Source organism: Mytilus trossulus, chromosome 2 (genome assembly GCF_036588685.1).
Source record: "Mytilus trossulus isolate FHL-02 chromosome 2, PNRI_Mtr1.1.1.hap1, whole genome shotgun sequence".
Taxonomy (NCBI): domain Eukaryota; kingdom Metazoa; phylum Mollusca; class Bivalvia; order Mytilida; family Mytilidae; genus Mytilus; species Mytilus trossulus.
In genome coordinates, this window is record NC_086374.1 from 60,397,085 (window position 1) to 60,416,612 (window position 19,528).

Here is a 19,528-nt window from a genome sequence, read left to right on the forward strand (position 1 = left end):
TCAAGTTAGATTTTATGGGACTTTTTTCTGTGTATATTTGAGGTATAATGCTAAAGATTAAAACTTAAACATCTTCTGTTGCAATAACTTTCGGGAAGATAATTGCTGTTCGTTACAACTAGACTTATCTCGTCGTTTTTTTTTATGAGAGTAATTTTCAACAGCTATTGAATAATAATTGATGTAAAAGATACATAATTTTATGATGACTGTTATGGAAATAAGAATGTGTCCCCATTACACGGATGCCCAATTCGCACTATCATTTTTTATGTTCATTGGACCGTGAAAATGGGGTAAAATCTCTAATTTGGCATTAAAATTAAAAATATCATGTCATAGGGAACATGTGTACTTAGTTTCAAGTTGATTGGACTTCAACTTCATCAAAAACTAGCTCGACCAAAAACCGAAGCGGGACGAACAATCGAACGAACGAACGGGCAGACAGACGCATAGTCCAGGAAACAGAATGCTCATAAATGGGGCATAAAAAGTAAAATTACAAAAATAATTAACTCCGAGGAAAATTCAAAACAGAAAGTCCATAATAAAAAGGCAGAATCAAAAGCTCAAACACATCAAACGAAAGGATAACAACTGTTATATTCTTGACTTGGTAAAGAATTTTCTTAGGTAGAAAATGGTCGATTTAACCTGGTTTTATAGCTAGCTAAACTTCTCACGTATATGACAGGCTCTGGTTGCTTGTGTACGGAGTTCGTTTGAGAACCTATACAGAGAAAATCATATTGTGTGTACGATTTAATGTATAGTGCTCACAAACTATCATATTGCGTTTTGTATAGAATTCCACACATTGTTTAATTCATACCTTTTATATTTGTTTTCATTTGTAAAGTATATGTATGTATTTGAATGTAAACGTAAACAAATATGTATAAATAAGATGCATAAGGGCAATTAATTGATATAACCTTTTTTTAATTTCAGAATTAGAAACAGACATACGGACAAAATTATTCATACAAAAAAAATGTTTTTTACAGCTTTATTGATTTGCCTTTTTTATTGTTCTGAGATTGAAGCAAGCAGGAATGACTTGACAATGTTTGCTGTAGACAATAATCTTCAAAAGATTACGTCTGCTCTTTCAGAAATACGACTAGAGCTTAAAACTTTGAATCGCAAACCAAGTAAGAAATTTGCAAAATAGTTATGATCAGTTATCATATTTGTGTTAATTAGAAACAAACGTATAAGCAGAAGTTTTCAGAACAAGCGGCTCTATAGTTAGATGTCTACATTGTACCTGCATGCTGCCAGCCATCGATTTCAGTTTCCCATTGTCAATTTCCCATTTCTAAGAAGTAATATAATCACCAGTTCATCTTAGTGCAGTTTATATAAACTGCATGTATATTTCTTCAGGTAACTTCTACTGATTATCAGCAGAAATTAAAATCACAAAAATACTGAACTCAGAGGAAATTCCAATCGGAAAGTTCATAATCACATGGTAAAATCAAATGAAAAACACATCAAAAACGAATGAACAAAAACTGTCATATTCCTGACTTGGTACAGGCATTTTCAAATGTAGAAAATGGTGGGTTAAACCTGGTTTTAAAGCGGTAAACCTCTGTCTTTGATGACAGTCTCATCAAATTCCGTTATATTTACAATGATGCGTGAATTAAACAGACATAATAAATAAAATATTCAAAATATTGGTACAGCAGTCATCATCGTGTAACAATTTTAAAAGGAACAATTTAACAGAACACAAACACATCCATCTACAAACACATTCATTGATTTGCGTGTCTGACGTCAGAAAATTTTATACAATGTATATATGCAAACAATTTTAAAAATTTCACATGGGCAATGTTAGCATACAGGGTTAAAAATTCAAAGTATGTAAGAATTAATTTCAGAAATAGACCGAGATTTAAAATAAGTCCAAAAGTTATATAGAATTTTTAAGAATCCACAAAAAGTTCATTCCACTACTCGATTGAATAATTTTGACGTTTGTTGTTCAACGTATTTTCTAATTCATAATTGAAATAGATATATCATAGTGACATTTAATAGAACATTATCATATTGACGGGATCTTTTAAAGTACAGAGTCACGTTATAAAAACCAAAGAAACACGACAATTCGCATATACAAAACACACCAGCGAAAAATAAAAGATCATTCAACCACAATGACGGGATGTTTAAGTACAGAGCCACGTTAAATGGATATCACATAAAACAATCCAACAGTAAAAGTAATATTAATAATAGAACAAAGACAAATGAAAGAACAATATAACACGTTGTTAAGATGATAAACAACATCAGTACGCAGAATCTATACATCAAGACCATCATGTATTATTTGTGAAGTTGATACGGAATATTTATCAACAAGGTCTTGGTACCTTCCGATGAACTTTTTTTTTAGAAAAAGGACTAGACGTTCTTAGACATACCCCTGGTTCATCAACTTTCTACTCAGACACTGATGACGTTTTACAGAAGTCTGAGTAGGAGCTGCAAGCTCTTGAATATCAAATAAGTTGGGAAATATATATCCCATATGCAGGTGAAGTTGGTATACTGCTACTAAGGTGGGGGAAATTTATAATTTCAAAATTAAAATCGTCTCGTTTGTCATAGATAGATTCTGGTACTGAGATGACTGTGTAAGTCAAATTCCAGATATAAGCCTAAAAATAAGGCGGCGGAAGCCGTTTCTGTTGTTTCTTTAATTTATAGTTCTGGGGGATATATTGATGGAACTCAATCAGAAAAGTTCAGATTGTTTCCGGAAATAACATCACCAATATATCTGAAAGTGAAATTAAATAATCTGGCTTCTTTTGTCCTCTTGTTTTTGACCAGTGTCTGAAGGAACTCCGATCATATGAAAATAAGAAGAGGTCGGCAAGAAGATGTGCACAGTTTGTTCCCATAGGAATGCCGACAATTTGTTGGAAAAGTCTACCTCCAAACTCAACAAATATGAGGGATAAATCTTTGGTTGTTCTGAAACAATTTTGGGAATCGTTACTCCCCAAACGCCCTTTATTCTCAGTCCTAGCAATGTGCTCTTCTGAATAGAGTTTACAATTCATCTGTGTACGACAATTTCCAGTAGACATTCACGTTGATGGTATGCTTCGTGATATGGTTGTGATGCAACATTTTTTTTATGCATTCAATATCCAGTTTTTGAGTAATAGTTCACAGTAACTTCTTTAATTTCTGTCTACTTATTAATAAAAGCGTATTTTCCTCTTTTACTCTACAAGAAAACTTTTCGTGGTTTTTGGTATCATCAGGCATGTTTCCAAAACGTTAATGTAAATTCATGGCGTCATGTGTTAAAACAGATATTATTTATGTACAAGTATATGAATGTGCATTCCCTTGTATTATATTTTATGTTTACTTTTGTCATTTTCTTCTAGAATCTTGCGAAGATATCTACACAGATGACAATCTAAGTCCAAGCGGAGATTATGTTATTTATCCATTGCAAATGGCTGTTAGAGTATATATAACCAGGAAGATTTGGACTATTTGCGATTAGAAATAAATTAAGATCAGACATAATATTTTAAGTGCTACAGTGACAATTTGTTAATCCGTCTATCTAACCTGTTATACTTCTTTGTGTTTAATTAATTCTATTGTTAGATATATGTTTGTCGTGATGGAAATCACTCTGACCATGACAAGTTAATCCGTTGGACACTAATACTTTTCTATAGATAGTATCATACTGTTTTTTATATATGCTTGTGTATGTCATTTGGTAGTCAGTTTAGGTCTTAGGTCTGGTACTGTCCGGACCTTGCTAATAAAGTTTAAAGTATTGGTATTCCGTCTTTGCATTACTTTAACACGGAAAACGCCCGGTTATATATTGGTTGAGGTACCCGCGGCACGATTCTGAGCTAGTTCCCCCAAACTAGTAAATGGATACCTTCAGAAACAACACTATGGAAGGAACCTGGAATTACCATCCTTGCAGAAATGGACATCCGTTTCCGATAAGAAAAGAAAATACCTGTTTGGACTTTCTGTGTAAATATTGCGGTAAGACATTGGACATTTTCACCTACCATCGATGTTATGCAGCTAACGCTCATTGTTACCAGTGCAGACATCATGGACGTTTTGCCCGTATGTATAGTTTTCACGTGAAGTCATGTGAAAACCCAAAACCAAAGATGAAGTCAAAATCTAAAATGCAAAGAGACAGCGACCGCATGAGAACATTTATTGAGAAGAAACAAATGTCTCAATTTCCGTTTCAAGGACTCGAGGACAAGGAACTCTTTGTTTTTACGTGCTCCATACAAGACGAATCCGCTAAACTGAACTTAAAGAAGTTAAAAGTTTCTCACAGTAACTCGTTGAAAGAAATAGCTGTACTCAAAAGTGAAAATTCAAAATTGGATACCGTAAGAAAAGAAAATGTTATTTTAAAGAACAGTTTGGAACGTTTAGAACATGGCCGGATAATTCAAAAGATAGAACATGAGTTAGCCGAACATAGAAGTAGAACTGAGCATTTGGAAAGAGTAATAGTTCAACTGAAAGAGGAAAACCTAAATTTAACGAACTCTAGACAACGCTTAACAATGGAGTTTAAAAATACTGACTTGCAGTACAATCGCATCTTAAATGATATGGATGACGAAATTCAGAGACTTAAGGCAGAGAACGTAAACAGTAGACACGAGATTCAACATCTAGATATAAAACATTCAAACCGAAATGTTGCAATTTGCTCGCGTGGCAATTCGCAGCAACGCCATCGGCGAGGAGGAGGATACCCACGACGATAACAAAATTCATTCGGCAAACTCGGAGACCGAGTTTAGGTGGAGTAGTGGCGAATATAACCAGGAAGATTTGGACTATTTGCGATTAGAAATAAATTAAGATCAGACATAATATTTTAAGTGCTACAGTGACAATTTGTTAATCCGTCTATCTAACCTGTTATACTTCTTTGTGTTTAATTAATTCTATTGTTAGATATATGTTTGTCGTGATGGAAATCACTCTGACCATGACAAGTTAATCCGTTGGACACTAATACTTTTCTATAGATAGTATCATACTGTTTTTTATATATGCTTGTGTATGTTATTTTGTAGGCAGTTTAGGTCTTAGGTCTGGTACTGTCCGGACCTTGCTAATAAAGTTTAAAGTATTGGTATTCCGTCTTTGAATCACTATAACACGGAAAACTCCCGGTTATATATACTGTTCGTTCGAGGGCGACTATGGATACACATTCATTTCTAGAAAATCCTCGGGGGTTGCTTTCGATATTACAAAACTATATTCTACAAATAAATTTGCAAAAATACGTCTTCTTATGTCAAACGGAGAGCAGAGAGAAGTCAAAGTTGAGAATTTGCTAGCCTACCAGCACCAGTCTTCTCTATCTTTCCAATCAAATTCTCATCAATTGTCGTGACAAAGGACCAACAACTTCAAATACACAACTGCATCCATTTTTATTTCTCGGGTTTCTGCCTAAAAGCTTAGTTCAAAACCGTAACATACAGGGATACAGAGCTACCGGAAAGGACTTTACATTCCGAAACTGTGACTCCAACCCAAACAGTTATATAACATTTTTCTTCGATCCCAAACATGGCACATTCGGGAACCAAGGAAGTACGAATGCTTTTATGAATGGATGGATCTCCTCTTCAACAGTTATGGACTATCCTAAGTATATGGGAAATAGTTTTTACATGGACTGGGAGATGCATATGGGCGGCTGTGGAGGGTTAATGACATCTAAAGTACAAAGCATTAAAGCTGCTTTAGGTTTACCGTTTGGTAAGAATAATCAAGTTAAAGATTCCGTGTTTACGAGCAAAACAATTCATTGTTTAGAAATTTAAAAAAAAAAATGGGGATCAGATGTCGACGTCTAGATATATGATCAAGAAATGTGCATATCAAATTATTTTGACAGTTATCCAACAACATAAAAACAATATACTTGCCATGCAAATGGTAATAGAAAAAAATAAGAAGATTTGCAGTGGTATGAGATCCATTTAGACAACTCTTCACCAGAGTCCGAATGACAGAAGTTTACAACTCTAGGTCAGCCGTCTTCAACAATGAGCAAAACCCATACCACATAGTCAGCTGCAAAAAGGCCCCAAAATATATGTCAAGCTCTCTATTTAAATGCACACTTACATAATTAAAATTAATAACAATGTATTTTGATAATGGTCAACTTTGCTATGTTTGCCTTGTTCAAATAATCTCTTGAATTTTTAAATCACCTTCCTTGCTTCTTTCCCTTTTCTTCTTATTCTTTTTATATAAAAAGTTGTAGTTTTGTCTCTTGAACTTTGACTATTCATTTATTGAATCTCTTGCAGCTATTCATAAAGAGTAAGGATTGTGGATGACATTGGTGAGATGTAGTACTTGGTTGGATGAGTGGACTAGAATCTTTGGTGGCAATCCTCGCAGCTTAGAATATATAATAATAAAAGAATAATTCGGAGTATTTTAAATATTTAAAAAGCGCCCAATGATAAGTCTTTATTGTTTTGTTCTAAGGAAATATAAAAAAAAATACCTTTTTTTTTTATCATGATTCATATATAAAGGGGGATTAGAAGGAAGTGTTTAATAAAATTCTTCGCTGATCTACTACCGCAGATGTTGAACCCTGATGACAATTGGGCCAAATTTAGACACAATATCCAAGCAAATTTGGACATAATATCCAAGCTTGATACTATCTGAATTTGGATTGTTATCAATTTTTTTTTACATAATAAAGGTTTCTGACACAAAACAAATGTCAAGATCTTACAGATCTATTGTGCAATACTGTGCAGTTAAAGATTTCTTCTTGAATCTTTATAAAAATTTGTGAAATTTCAAAAATTTTGAGAGAAAAAAGAGACCCTCCAAAACTCTTTGAATCCTACCCTGGAACAATTATCCTAATTCTCGATCCCTGCCTTTCCTTTGTAATATGGAACCTTGTAGTATAATTCTAGAGAGATCTATGGCACGCCTGAACCACTTTTATAGATAATCCTAAATGATCTCAGATAAACCAGGATTTTCTCAGATAAAGTAGGATTATCTCATTTTTTTACATTAAGCTCAGATAAACCGGGATTATCTCGATTTTTTCCAGATAATGCCGATTTATCTCAGAATTTTCAGATAAACCGGGATTTTCTCCAGATAATGGATTTTCTATATTTTCTCAGATAAACTAGATTTTTTTCGAATTTGAATTAAGCTGAGATAATCTTAGTTTATCTGAGATAAACCGGGATTATCTGAGAAAAATCCTGGATTATCTGAAAATTCTGAGAAATTTGATTAACTGAAAAAAAAGTAGCCAATAGAAAGTCACGACACATTGGAAGAAAATTTCATGGTCATAAGGGATAAGGTATAGAGACCATGGAGCATCTATACAGACAGAATAATGAACGATATTAATGAAGATCAGAGGGAAGTTGTCTTGAAAAGTTTCTTTTAAGAGAATTTGAATGTAATATCCGTTTTTATTTTTCCTTATGAAGATAGTGAAATGTGTTACATAAATCTGACATCCGCACAATTAACCAGGACAAATAACTTTAATGTTCAAAACAAGTTTAGCACAGTTGAAATACACTATTTAGAAGTCCTAAAGAGTTTCCTTTTAGAAAGTTATAATCTTAATTAAAAAAGATACCACGCTCCATTATCTTTCCGTAATGTTCTCTATTAAAACAGTGAAATATGGTATCATACATTTTATTGCTTAAATATACATTTTAGTACTTACATTTTTGTGTTTAGTAAATTGAAATTTAAAATTTTAAGTGTTTTTTTGTCAATTAGATAATCTAATCATGATGATGGCAACTGCCCAATACCTGAAATATTTATTACCTTACAACTTCATTATATTGTTTATTGGTTTGTTATTTAACGACACGTGCGACTGCCCAGTGCAATGTTAACCATTAAACAAACGCTGTTGGGTGTTTGATCGGTTCATTTTTATTTATCCAACATTTTAAAAACTATATGTAGAACAGGTAAAAAAAGTTGGATAGATGAGATCAAAGGTAATCAAGAACAAAGTTGTTTTTTTAAATTAGAGTTTGGGTTGAAAAATAAGAGTGAAAATTATACCCGGATTAAATTTTCTGTAGTATTATTTAGCATAGCATGTTAAAATGTGCAACTGCCATTTAATTTTCATCCTCGTTGAAGTAGGTGGAATACTGCATCAGTGTTGTGATATACGTTGATCTGTCCTTGCTGTAGTCTATCCTTAAGTTGGGTCAGTCTGTTGTCTATGTAGCTGCGGAACCGTAGCTCATAGGTCCTTATGTTATTTTTTGACTATTTGCGGACCATAGATGGTTCGGCAGCTATTGTCTATGTAGGTTTAGGGGCGTTACCATGATATTTGAAAGAGGGGGCGGGGAATAAAAAAAAAACGGCAATTATTTTTCTCTGCCGAACTTCCTCCATTAATTGTCTATGGTTTGTTAAAATGGTTGGATTGATCTTAAAAGCAGAAGACCAATAACGAGAAATTCCAAACATACGGTATAAGGCGTTACTAAACATTTCAATAGTCCTAGGCCAGGATTTTATGAATGAAAGGCGTAATTATGGTTGTCCTGGTAGAGGGTCCATGAGGAAGCTCAAAAGCTCCTGGGTTTCAACAATTAGCATCAAATTATGAAGAAGCTATACTTATAAATATCTCTCTATTTTAGATAAGATTTTGGTTTCTTTGAACAATTATACATGATACAAGACAAACAAACACTGAAGTATAAAGTTCGTTCGTTTTAAATATTGTCGGATTTGATATGGAGTACACGATTGAATATGGGAAATTGACTTTAATGTACAACAGTGCTAAATTAAAGCAATCGTGTCACTGTCTAGTTCCGATAGGTGGTACCAACTAATGGATATTGAAACAATATGATACTACCAAAGGCTATCAAAATTGGGAAGTAAAAAAGCTGCTTTTCTGTAAGTCGTCGAACCCCTGATTTGTGGGTTTCTTCTGTATAAAAGATGAAATATTTATTTATTATCTAAAATATACTATAAAACTTTATTTAAAAATAGCTTACTATCGCCTATATTTTATATATTTTTTTAAATAGTATAAAAACATACAGGAACAAATTTACTGTCAAATTTTAGAAAGACACCTTACTCTCACTAAACAAACAACCCAATAATTAACAAAAATAAAAAGTTGGACAAATGAGAAGACATCGTTTGATCGCCACATTTTGCATAGAATTAGATCTAAATTTTTTGCAACTTGTATCTTAATTTTTGTTCTAAGAACACATTTCGCACTGAGTGCAATCAGGAGGTCCAGGACGGTTTTACGACTTTCTGGAAAATTATTACTTAAAATATTTGTCTGACTGTTAAATAAAATACATGTAAATTCATGGAGTGTTAGTGAGTTTTAATTTTTTATACAAATGAGACCCCAACTTTGGTAGTCCAAATTGAACACATTGGGCAATCGTATATATGCAATAAGGAACAGATGTATCCACAAAATTATAATAACATTTTATGAACTTTCCTGCTTTAATAAATCATTTTTTATACACTTTTAATGTAATACTATTTATAAATCAGTGTTTAAAAGTCACCAATATATGCTAATTAAGATTAAAACTTCATATAACATTGTTATACTTAATCTTGTAAAAAAAATCATTAATAAATACTGTTTAAACTAAGATTAAAATTGCATGTGTCATTGGGTCATTTCATGTGTTATTCAATCATTCGTGTTACGTATCTTTAGTACTTATATATGGATAAGAGCTAACACTACCAAAAACAAATTCACTAGAATCATGGAAGTATTATATTGACTTCCATGCTAGAATTAATCGAAAAATTCTAGAAAAAAACTACCTCTAGGCTTCTACTTTCATCAACAACTTATGTAGCAGATGTAACAATCATCATCCTATAGACGGAATACTTCCAATAGAAGCCCAACTTCATATTAGACTATTGAACAACACCTTTTGCGCAAGAAATCGAGTGGCGCTATGTTAAAAAAACCTGAAACTATAAGGCTAAAAATTTGAAGAAAAAAACCGGGAAAAAAGTGGGATTGGCCTATTTGATGGCTTCTAAGAAAAAATAATGAGGGGAGTCACCGGGTATAACTATATAGGTCTTGTAGAGGAGAAACAGGTGCATCTTTTGCGCAAGGTATCGAGTGGCACTATGTTAAAAAAAAATTGAAAAAGGGGGATTGTTTTCATAGCCTCTATAGAAAAATAATTAGGGGTGTCACGGGGTATAGCGTGGTGATAGATACAGTATACAGAGTGATTGTAGATATACAGAGCTGTGATTAAATTCTTAATTCGACGTCCAATTGTTTGATACTCAAATCCACGCCCAATGACAATGTTCCGTCATGTATTGCCAAAACGACGTCCGATTACCTTTATAGTATCTATAGTAGTCTTCTCTTACCGATGTCCAATATCAATGAATAATAGAATAACAAATTGCTGCACTTACACTTATACATGTAAATGCATATTGATAAATGGCATGCGAGTATACTTAAATCAGAACCCAACGACAAAGAAAACTAAACGAAATATATATATAGGGCAACCCTCAGTCTTCAACAGTAGACGAAATAAAGAAGTATAAATGCCAACTTTTAGAGTATTATAACTTGGACTAGCTCTGTAAGAAGTTTGTCAACAATTTATTGTTTTACACCTGGAGTGAAAAATATACAAAATAAATTGGCATTATGTTTTTATGTTGTGCTGTTACACCACTGTCTCAGATTATAGGAAGATTAAGCGCTCACAAACATGTTAAACCCAGTCAAATATTTTATGTGCCTGTAGTATAGTGGTTGTCGTTAATTTATGTCTTGAATATTTGTTGTTCAGATTGTTTTGTTTTGAAGTTATTTTTTAGTTGTATAATAATTATTTTATATGTTACATGTCGTGACCTTTAATTGCTCAATGATTCCTTGTTGAAGGACGTTAAGTTCCCTATGGATATAAGAAAATGTGGTTTGAGTGCCAATGAGACAATTCTTCATCCAAGTCTCAGTTTATAAAAGAAACCCACTATAGGTCAAAATACGGTCTTTAATACGGATCCGTGGCTCACACCGAACAACAAGCTGTAAAAGGTAAAGGACTATATAATTGCTTACATCCACCTTATTTGAATTCTGGTGTATAGTTGTCTGATTAGCAATCTCTACACGTTTCATTGTTTTAATAAGCTTTTAAATTACATACAAATGGATATTGCAACTTGTATCATCGGTTAAACATTAAAAGAGAAAAAAAACAATATATTTTATTTGTTACATACACTATGTTTAGGTTGTAAAAATATTGATCGAGAACTGTCTTTACTTCTTTTTTATCTTTATTCTTCTCCGACAATCCAAGTTTCAGTTCTGTTATAAACTTTTTTGTCCCAATTTCCACAGTTTTGTTCATTTTTTAAAGTATATTTAATGCACAATACGGCATAATGGCAAAAAATGTCTCGGCGTTTGGATATTTCCATAGGTCCATTAAAACGGACAACTATTAGAGAAGCTAAAAAATTGGACGTCGATTAGAGGAGCCAAGGAGCCAAAAATTGGACCTCAATTAGAGGGTGATTGAATTGGCCGCCGATTTGAAATATTATTTTATTGTGACGTCAGCTTTGGACCTCGATTTGCGGAACAACCGTCGGAAAAAGACTGATGGTAGATAAACAGAGTGGTGATATGTGTACAGAGTGATGAAAGATATACAAAGTGGTGGTAGATACACAGAGTGGTGGTAGATACACAGAGGCATAGGACATAAACTTAATTGTCACAAATTTGATAGGACAAAAATCAAAGGACAAAAAGTCACAATTAATTTGTTGAGAATTATTTGAATATATAAGAGAAAGATCTTAAAATATTTCTTTTCGTTACATATTTTCATTTCTAGGCTTTGAATATTTGTTCATAATAGATATAGGTAGATGTGGTGCGAGTGCCAATGAGACAACTTTTCTTAAGCCTTGATAAATCAAAATTCATTAAATTTTGATCATGCAAATGATATATTCCTTGGTACATATCAATTATTTTATCATTATTTTATTTAATCAATACATTTAAATAACAAAGTTGTTTATATAGAATACTTCAAGTAAAACTTTAAAAAAATGTTTTTAAAATTAGTGTTTTTCTTATTCAAACACTTTTTTTCTAAAAAAAATGTATTTTGACCTTTTTGTCTGCGACTTTTTGTCCTGTGACTTTCTACATTCGTTTTAAATACTAGTACATTCAAACAGAGTCTCAGAGGATTATCAACTTCCTTAGTTTACTATTGTCATGTCAATTGACTGTCTGAAGAAAAAAAAATTTAACTTGAAGAATGAAATTTAAAAAAACATGTTATTCATTTACCTTAAAAAGAAACAAAGTGAAAGTGAGATTTTTTCATATAAGAATCTTGACTTTCAATCTTGTAACGAGTGCCTAAGTTGTAATAAATTATCTTGTCTTGTTGGTAAACGGACAGAAAGTCACAGAACAAAAAGTCACAGGACATAAAGTCACACATTTGATAGGACAAAAAGCCACAGGACAAAAAGTCACAAATATGTTTTTGACAATTGTTCAAATATATTTTGAAATATTTTCTTTAAGTTTTTATACCATATAATCCTTTTTAAGTTAAAAAAAAAAAAAAAGCTCATAAACCTTGATAATTGAAGATGTATTAAATTTTGATCATGCAAAGGATACTTATATTGGCAAAATGAAGCCATTTAGGTTCCAAGTCACTTTGACATTTTATTTTCATAACAATTACTTGAACGTTATTGACATTTATTGAGAAGATTTTTATTACAAAAATGCTTGAAACATAAAACTTCAAGAAAAATGTGAAAAAAATTATTTTAAAATAAATGTAATCTTGTTCAAACAAAAGTAATCTCAAAACTGAATTGTGAGTGACTTTTTGTCTGTGACTTTTTGTCTGTGACTTTTTGTCTTGTGACTTTCTGTCATGATACATTCGTCTTGTCTTACCAGTTTGATGAATTTATCTTGTCTTGCTAAACTTCTGAATTTATTTATTTTTACTTATAAATCGACTAAATAATTGAATTCGCTCCTCCATTATTCATGCTTAGGACCAACATTTTACAACTTGGTAGAGTTATTTTAATTCTGTACAAAATATGCTGACACATCTGTGTTTGTTTCAACACCGCGACAATACCAATATCATCAAGAGGTATGTGAAATTCAGATGGATTTTTGGTTGAACTGGATGAAGTTCCCTTCTTTCTTTGTACACGGATTGACGAACACATTTTAGATTTCTTTTCATTCTTTTCTATATGTTCTTCGACAATTTTGAAGAGCTCTGAATTAATTATTATAGAAGGGTATTTCCTGTGAGAAGGATCTAATTCAAGAAAAAAAATTCATATCACTGGATTGTGATTTTGTGTCTTGTGTGTTAAAATATGCTAGTTTTCGAGTCAGAAGCAATAATCTAATTTAGAATAAAAGATAAGAGAAAAATATAAAACAGAAACCTTAGGAATGTTAATCTTTCAAAATATCTTTTTCGTGCATGAGTTTTTTTTGGTTTTGTTTTGAGCAGTCTTAAAAGAAACTTTTATTACTTTTTTCCTGTTATGTCAACATGCATTGGGGGAAGTTGTATATTTATTACCCATATTACAGGCAGAGGTTTGACAATCATGCATGTCACCCGTAATTACATTTACATGTAAAAATTTCCCTTTTTGGATCCAGATTTAAAAACAGAATGAAGAGGGTTTCTCCTGTTTCTTAGCGAGTAAGCAAACATTTAGTATTTCCGACAATATACATGTATTGTTTATATCCTACAATTTAAATCTGGGTCTTTAACATGTTTAATTTTAAGGTATTTAATCTCTGACTTATGTATTAAATTATTTTGAAAGCAAAATGAAAAGTATGTGATTGTCTTATCAATAACCATGATGAAATAATTGTTTTTCCATAATTGAATTGTGCATTATTTGTTTATTGGATTACTCGATTTTCATCTCTATTTTGTTTACTGACACATGACGAAATAGTTAAATTTAAATATTTTACAAAAACGTTGTCATTATTAAAAGATTAAAATCAACTGAATAAATGAATATGAGAGTTCAATATTATTATCGGCGATGTCGAAATTAGCCGTCAGTAATAAACAGTCAGTTGGCGTCAAAACAGCTAACAAATGTGTTTATTAAGTATGTTTAAAGTATATGATGTATATTGTATCTAATCAGCCCTTCTGTATTTCACTGGTCTTTTTTTTAATTTATTCAACAAATTTCGCTTGTCCAGGTGTCAATAACGGTGATGTCCACACCATGAGTAGTTTGTTAATTGCGTGCCGTGTGCCGAATGTCGCCCCTCCTCTAAAAAAAGGACGGTATAAAAACTATTTTTCATATACAATCTTGCAAACGATTGTCGTCCAATTATAACACTCGTTACATTGTTCTTTGGTATATTTAGAATCCGTAATAAACCTTAATTATCTGGAAAATGAGATAATGAATTATCTGACGGTATTCTTCAGTAAATATAATCTGGCAAACGATTGTCGTCCAATCAGAACACTCGTTACATTGTTCTTTTGTATATTTATCGGTCAATATCAGCCCTCGAGACATGCGGCTCTTGGGCTGATATTGAACCTAGGGCTGATAATACCGGCACGGGACATTTGCGCTTTTTTTTGTGGACACTTGCGCTTCAAAACATAGGACATTTGCGCTTTTTTAAAATGGACATTTGCGCTTTTCACATAGGACATTTGCGCTTTTTTTATATATATATCTATGACTTCCCTTTTCTTTTATCCGGGCTTGGGACCGGCAGGTTTGACCGGGCAGAGTTAAAGTCATTCTTTATGGTTAAAAGTTTAAAAATCATTTCATAGCACAAACATGTCATATTGTTGATATTTGTTTAAAAGTTTATGTACAGCTAAAAGTACACATTCTTATGAAATAAAACCATGCATGTACTGTCATCACAATTACAGGTCAGTTATAGCTTGATATTCGAAGCCCAATGAGTGAACAAATCTTGTTCTTGTTATCTGTCCTGATTGGTACTTAAATAAATGATCGAGTTTCTACTTCTCAATTCTTGTTTGGGGAGCCTGTTCATTAATGTACCTAATCATAAACATTTTTTTCATTTACTAGTCTCTATAACTTTAAACTCCATGTTCAAGACTGTGTAAATGTGAACTAACTATAATAACAAATATAAGTTATTTTTTTTAACTTAATGATTACTTCTCATTAAGATTACAGGTAGACCACTTTAGGTAAAAAGCCTAAATGTCCGGTCAATTTAATACAGGTGAATCAAAATTAAAAGCGCAAATGTCCATAGTATTTGAAGCGCAAATGTCCCATCGTATTACAGGTAAAAAAGCGCAAACGTCCTGTGCCCGATAATACATGCGATATGAAAAATGCCATGTAATAATCTGATAATACGATTCGAACAATGCTCTTTTCAAGTTAGCTGTAGTCAAGTCCTACGGTTTCTCAAAATTAAATTGTCCACAGAGCTTAGAATGTAACGCGCTTAATTCTTCTCTGAAAATTCAATCTTTTAGTCGTGGATTATTATTTTTATAATAGAAAGAATTGAAAATACTGTCACTCATTCAGCAAGCTGTTTTACTTTAATTGAAAACAAATAAGATGCAAAAGATATCATAGGGATATTCAAACTAACAAGTCGAAAATAAACTGACAACACCATGGAGAAAAGAAAAAATTACCAACAAACAAAAGTACACAAAACACACAACTATAAACTTAAGACTGATCAACACGAACCCTACAAAAAAACTGAAGTTGTTCCGTATCTAGAGTGCATTTCTTTCTAACAAAAACGATAAAAACGGTTCAGCGAGCACACGTTTATATCCTTTGTTTCTAACATACGTTTGCAAAGTTTGCAATAACCCTTATACAAACTATAAATTCGCGAAAAATGCGTCTACAGTTTAACTGTTGACAAGCGGATGATGGTAACTGTAGTTTTTGCCTGAATAGAACTTATCACCCTGTTAGTAAAATTGTATAAGATACCGTGAAAAAAACAAGTGTTTTTTCTAAGTGGTCTTGATTTATTTTCGATTGTCTTCCTACTAGAACATTTGTGGATATCCAAGTGTGTATGTGTTGAACAATCTAGCTTTAGAGGCAGTTATTTCATTGTGCTTTAAATTCAAATAGAAAAAAATGCTCCTGCTCTATCTATAAGTTCATTATATTTTATGCCATTATTCTCTTCTTTTCCCCCAATATTATTATCTATTCATTTTTGTCCATTCTGTCTTCTTTTTCCGTTATTTTCTGTTATATCAACAACCCATCCAGACCTTCATGCATGTGTATGACAGGCACCATTGTTTGTCTAATTAGAACGAGGTTTACATTTTTGTCTTTAAGTTGTTGTTTACATATATTATTCTCTATTGTTATCCTATTGTTTTTAATTTCCTTTTTGTGTCCATTCTGTTGTCTTTTTCTATTATTCTCTAATATATATATATAAACATCCCTTCCAGAACTTCATGCATATATATGACAGGTCAGACATTGTTATTGGTGAGTTATATGAAAAATGTTAAGAACGAAAATTAAATCTTATTCTTTTAGCTTATAGTTTACATATTATTTAAATCTAAAGGAGATACTACAAAGCCAATTAAAAAATACTTACAATTTCAAAGTATTTATTCAAATTAATTCCGACAAAACAATTTAAATTAACTTAAAATGAGAAAAAAATAGTTGTAAATTAGATCTGTTTGTGAAAATACACATTTGTGGATATATTTTATTAAGTTTAAAAACGGTTGTGGAAGAACACAATGTGTTTTTTTTGGCAATTAGTTAAATTATATCAATAATAGTTTTTTCTCTGAAAACTTAAGACACTGTGCAAAGGGAGGCAAATCAAATTTTCCCAAAAAGGTGCCGTATCGCCAGCTGATGGTGCTATATCAGCAGGTGCTCTATCAGCAGGTAAGTGATCTAGACCTTACTGGTCTGGGTTGGTTGGCCAGGTCACACCACACATTTTTTAAACTAAATACCTCAATAAGTGGCGTAGCTTGCATGTATGCTCAGATGCTCAAGCATCCACATCATTTTGACCAAAAAAATAAAATAGCAGACTTCAACTCAGAAGTATCCAAATGTATCAAGGCTGAGGTTAATATCCAGTCATTTTCGAAGCAGTATGCCTGCATGGTCTTTCATTCAGGATAAATTAGAATATGTAAACAAGATAGTCCAATCGCAGAATAGTGTTTCAAGTTAACTTTTGTTCGTCAAAAAAATCTACGTTATCGGCTAATTAAGGTAAGCGGAGAGGATGATGAAACGCAGACCCTTGGACATGTTTCCTCTGAAATTGAACCTAGTGAAGTGATGTCTTCTCATCTGACTACAGCAACTAACAACTAAAACACCATATCCTGACTCCTGATGTCGTTTTTGTGACATGGTAAACGACGTGATAAAAAAAATCAATTTGTAATATACCGTGAAAATTCCTAGGCTTATGAATTCCCGTTTCTATCTAGGTTCAAATACTAGTTTTATTTTCAATTAAAGAAAAGGTCCAATGTTCCCCGCCATGCACATCACAAATGTTCATGTCATGTTTTATCTATCAAAGGGCAAGGAACAAGGGAATAACTAAAAAAGCACTTGTTTTCTTTTTCTTTTCTCTTTTCAATATCTTCAGAGAAATTAAAGCTTACAGCAAATGAAATGGGATTTCCATTACCATTTATATTTCAAAGGGTCATAACTGGTTAAAAATATTTGAATATTACTTATTTTTGAAAGTGTCAAAGACATTGCTGATGATATGAGTTTCACTTAATCTGACAAAAATTGTACACATGAGAGTGCTAACACGACCGGTTGGTCGGAGGCCCGGTATTTTTATGTCTCCTGCAACGCGTTTAGCTAAATACTAGTAATCAAAAATCAAAAACCTAAGGTTGTAGACGCAAATTCCTGGAAAGAAGAGTCACTTCAGTGCCTTTATTCCGAAGTTCCTTAATTATACAAAAGTGCCGCTGTAATGGGGTCCGTTTTTGATATGTCAAATATAAAATTAGGTGGGAAACTTTTAAATGCAATATTCATGAATTAAATGAAGGTACTTTCGAGGAAACAATAAAATTCAGTTGAAAATATAAATATATGAAAAGGTGGGTATTTTGAATTTAAACAAAAATGTAACTAGTGTCGGATTCTGGGGGAGTACATGAAAAAATAATTTTCTGCATAAAAAGGTCCAAAATTTTTGCGAAACATCCACATCATTTCAACCCTGGCTACGCCACTGTCAATGATGATTGTGGCCAAGTTTAGTTTAATTTAGCCCAGTAGTTTCAGAGGAGAAGATTTTTGTAAAAGCTTTAAGCTTCTGTCAAAGTTTGGTACAAATCCAGGATAGTTTAAGAAAGTTATTAAAATTTCAAAAACTTTAACCACAGAGTGAATATTTGTGGGGGCGACGGCGGAATGTAGGATTGCTATGTTTCACTATTTCGAAAAATGTTTAACTAGCAAAATTAAGACCACTTGTAAGTAATATACAAAAAAACAGGAAATAAATTTTTACAAAATTTCCATCTGAATATTAGCTTGATTGTAAACAAACTTCTGTTCATGTTTAGTACAGAGTTATTAAAATTTCAAAAACTGAGTGAATATTTGTAGAAGACTACAAAAGAAATGTAGGATGGCTTAGATAGTCTTGCTTTTGCCACTGAAGTTGCAGGCGCTATAAAAACATGAAAATAAGTTCATGGTCAGATGTACCTCATCAGACAAACATGTTTACCTTTATATAATCATTCTGTATACCAAATATAGTTGACCCTTTTTTGAATATCTCTTATAACTTTTACTTATAGTATCCAAGAAATAATCCTTATCACAAAATTTAAATATGAACAAATATCCATGAAAATAAGGTCAAGGTCAGAAGAACCTTGTTAGACAGACATGTGCACCATACAATCATTCCATCCATTAAAACATAAATAAACATGAAGAATTACCTTGTTTCAGAGAAACAAATACATAATCACAAAACTGAATATTAATCACTGAACCACGACTTGTTTAGGCTAGGCATTCCCTCAGGATGGTAATAATGAATTGCTGTTTAAAGTCCTGTGGCAATTAAATGCATATTCAGGACAGGTTCATGAATATTAAGCCTACTTTGAGCAATCCACAAATAGAGCAGCAGCAAATGCCATTTTTTAAATCATTGGTTTTAACATGCCAGGGGGTCCAACTTGAGACCAACGCAATAACACAAGACCACTGATGTAATCTTTGTATGAAGGACATGTATACCTTTTTTATAATTTTATAATATACC

At 32.3% G+C, this 19,528-nt stretch overlaps 3 long non-coding RNA genes across 4 annotated transcripts in view; all 3 read left to right on the top strand.

Annotated features, from left to right (window-relative positions):
• The window catches only part of LOC134707682 (uncharacterized), a 47,269-nt gene extending 43,750 nt beyond the window's left edge, over window positions 1–3,519 (top strand). For both annotated transcript variants that reach the window (XR_010105750.1, XR_010105751.1), the window contains exons 2-3: window positions 955–1,157; window positions 3,432–3,519. This is a non-coding gene — a long non-coding RNA (uncharacterized LOC134707682). The remainder of the gene's footprint in view (window positions 1–954; window positions 1,158–3,431) is intronic.
• Window positions 3,520–5,238: 1,719 nt separating this feature from the next.
• On the top strand, window positions 5,239–6,545 carry LOC134707681 (uncharacterized). Its single transcript, XR_010105749.1, has 2 exons — window positions 5,239–5,829; window positions 6,390–6,545. It is a non-coding gene; the product is annotated as an uncharacterized LOC134707681 (long non-coding RNA).
• Window positions 6,546–10,761: 4,216 nt separating this feature from the next.
• Window positions 10,762–19,528, top strand: part of LOC134707685 (uncharacterized) — a 29,067-nt gene continuing 20,300 nt past the window's right edge. The window contains exons 1-2 of the long non-coding RNA XR_010105754.1: window positions 10,762–11,206; window positions 11,598–11,858. This is a non-coding gene — a long non-coding RNA (uncharacterized LOC134707685). The remainder of the gene's footprint in view (window positions 11,207–11,597; window positions 11,859–19,528) is intronic.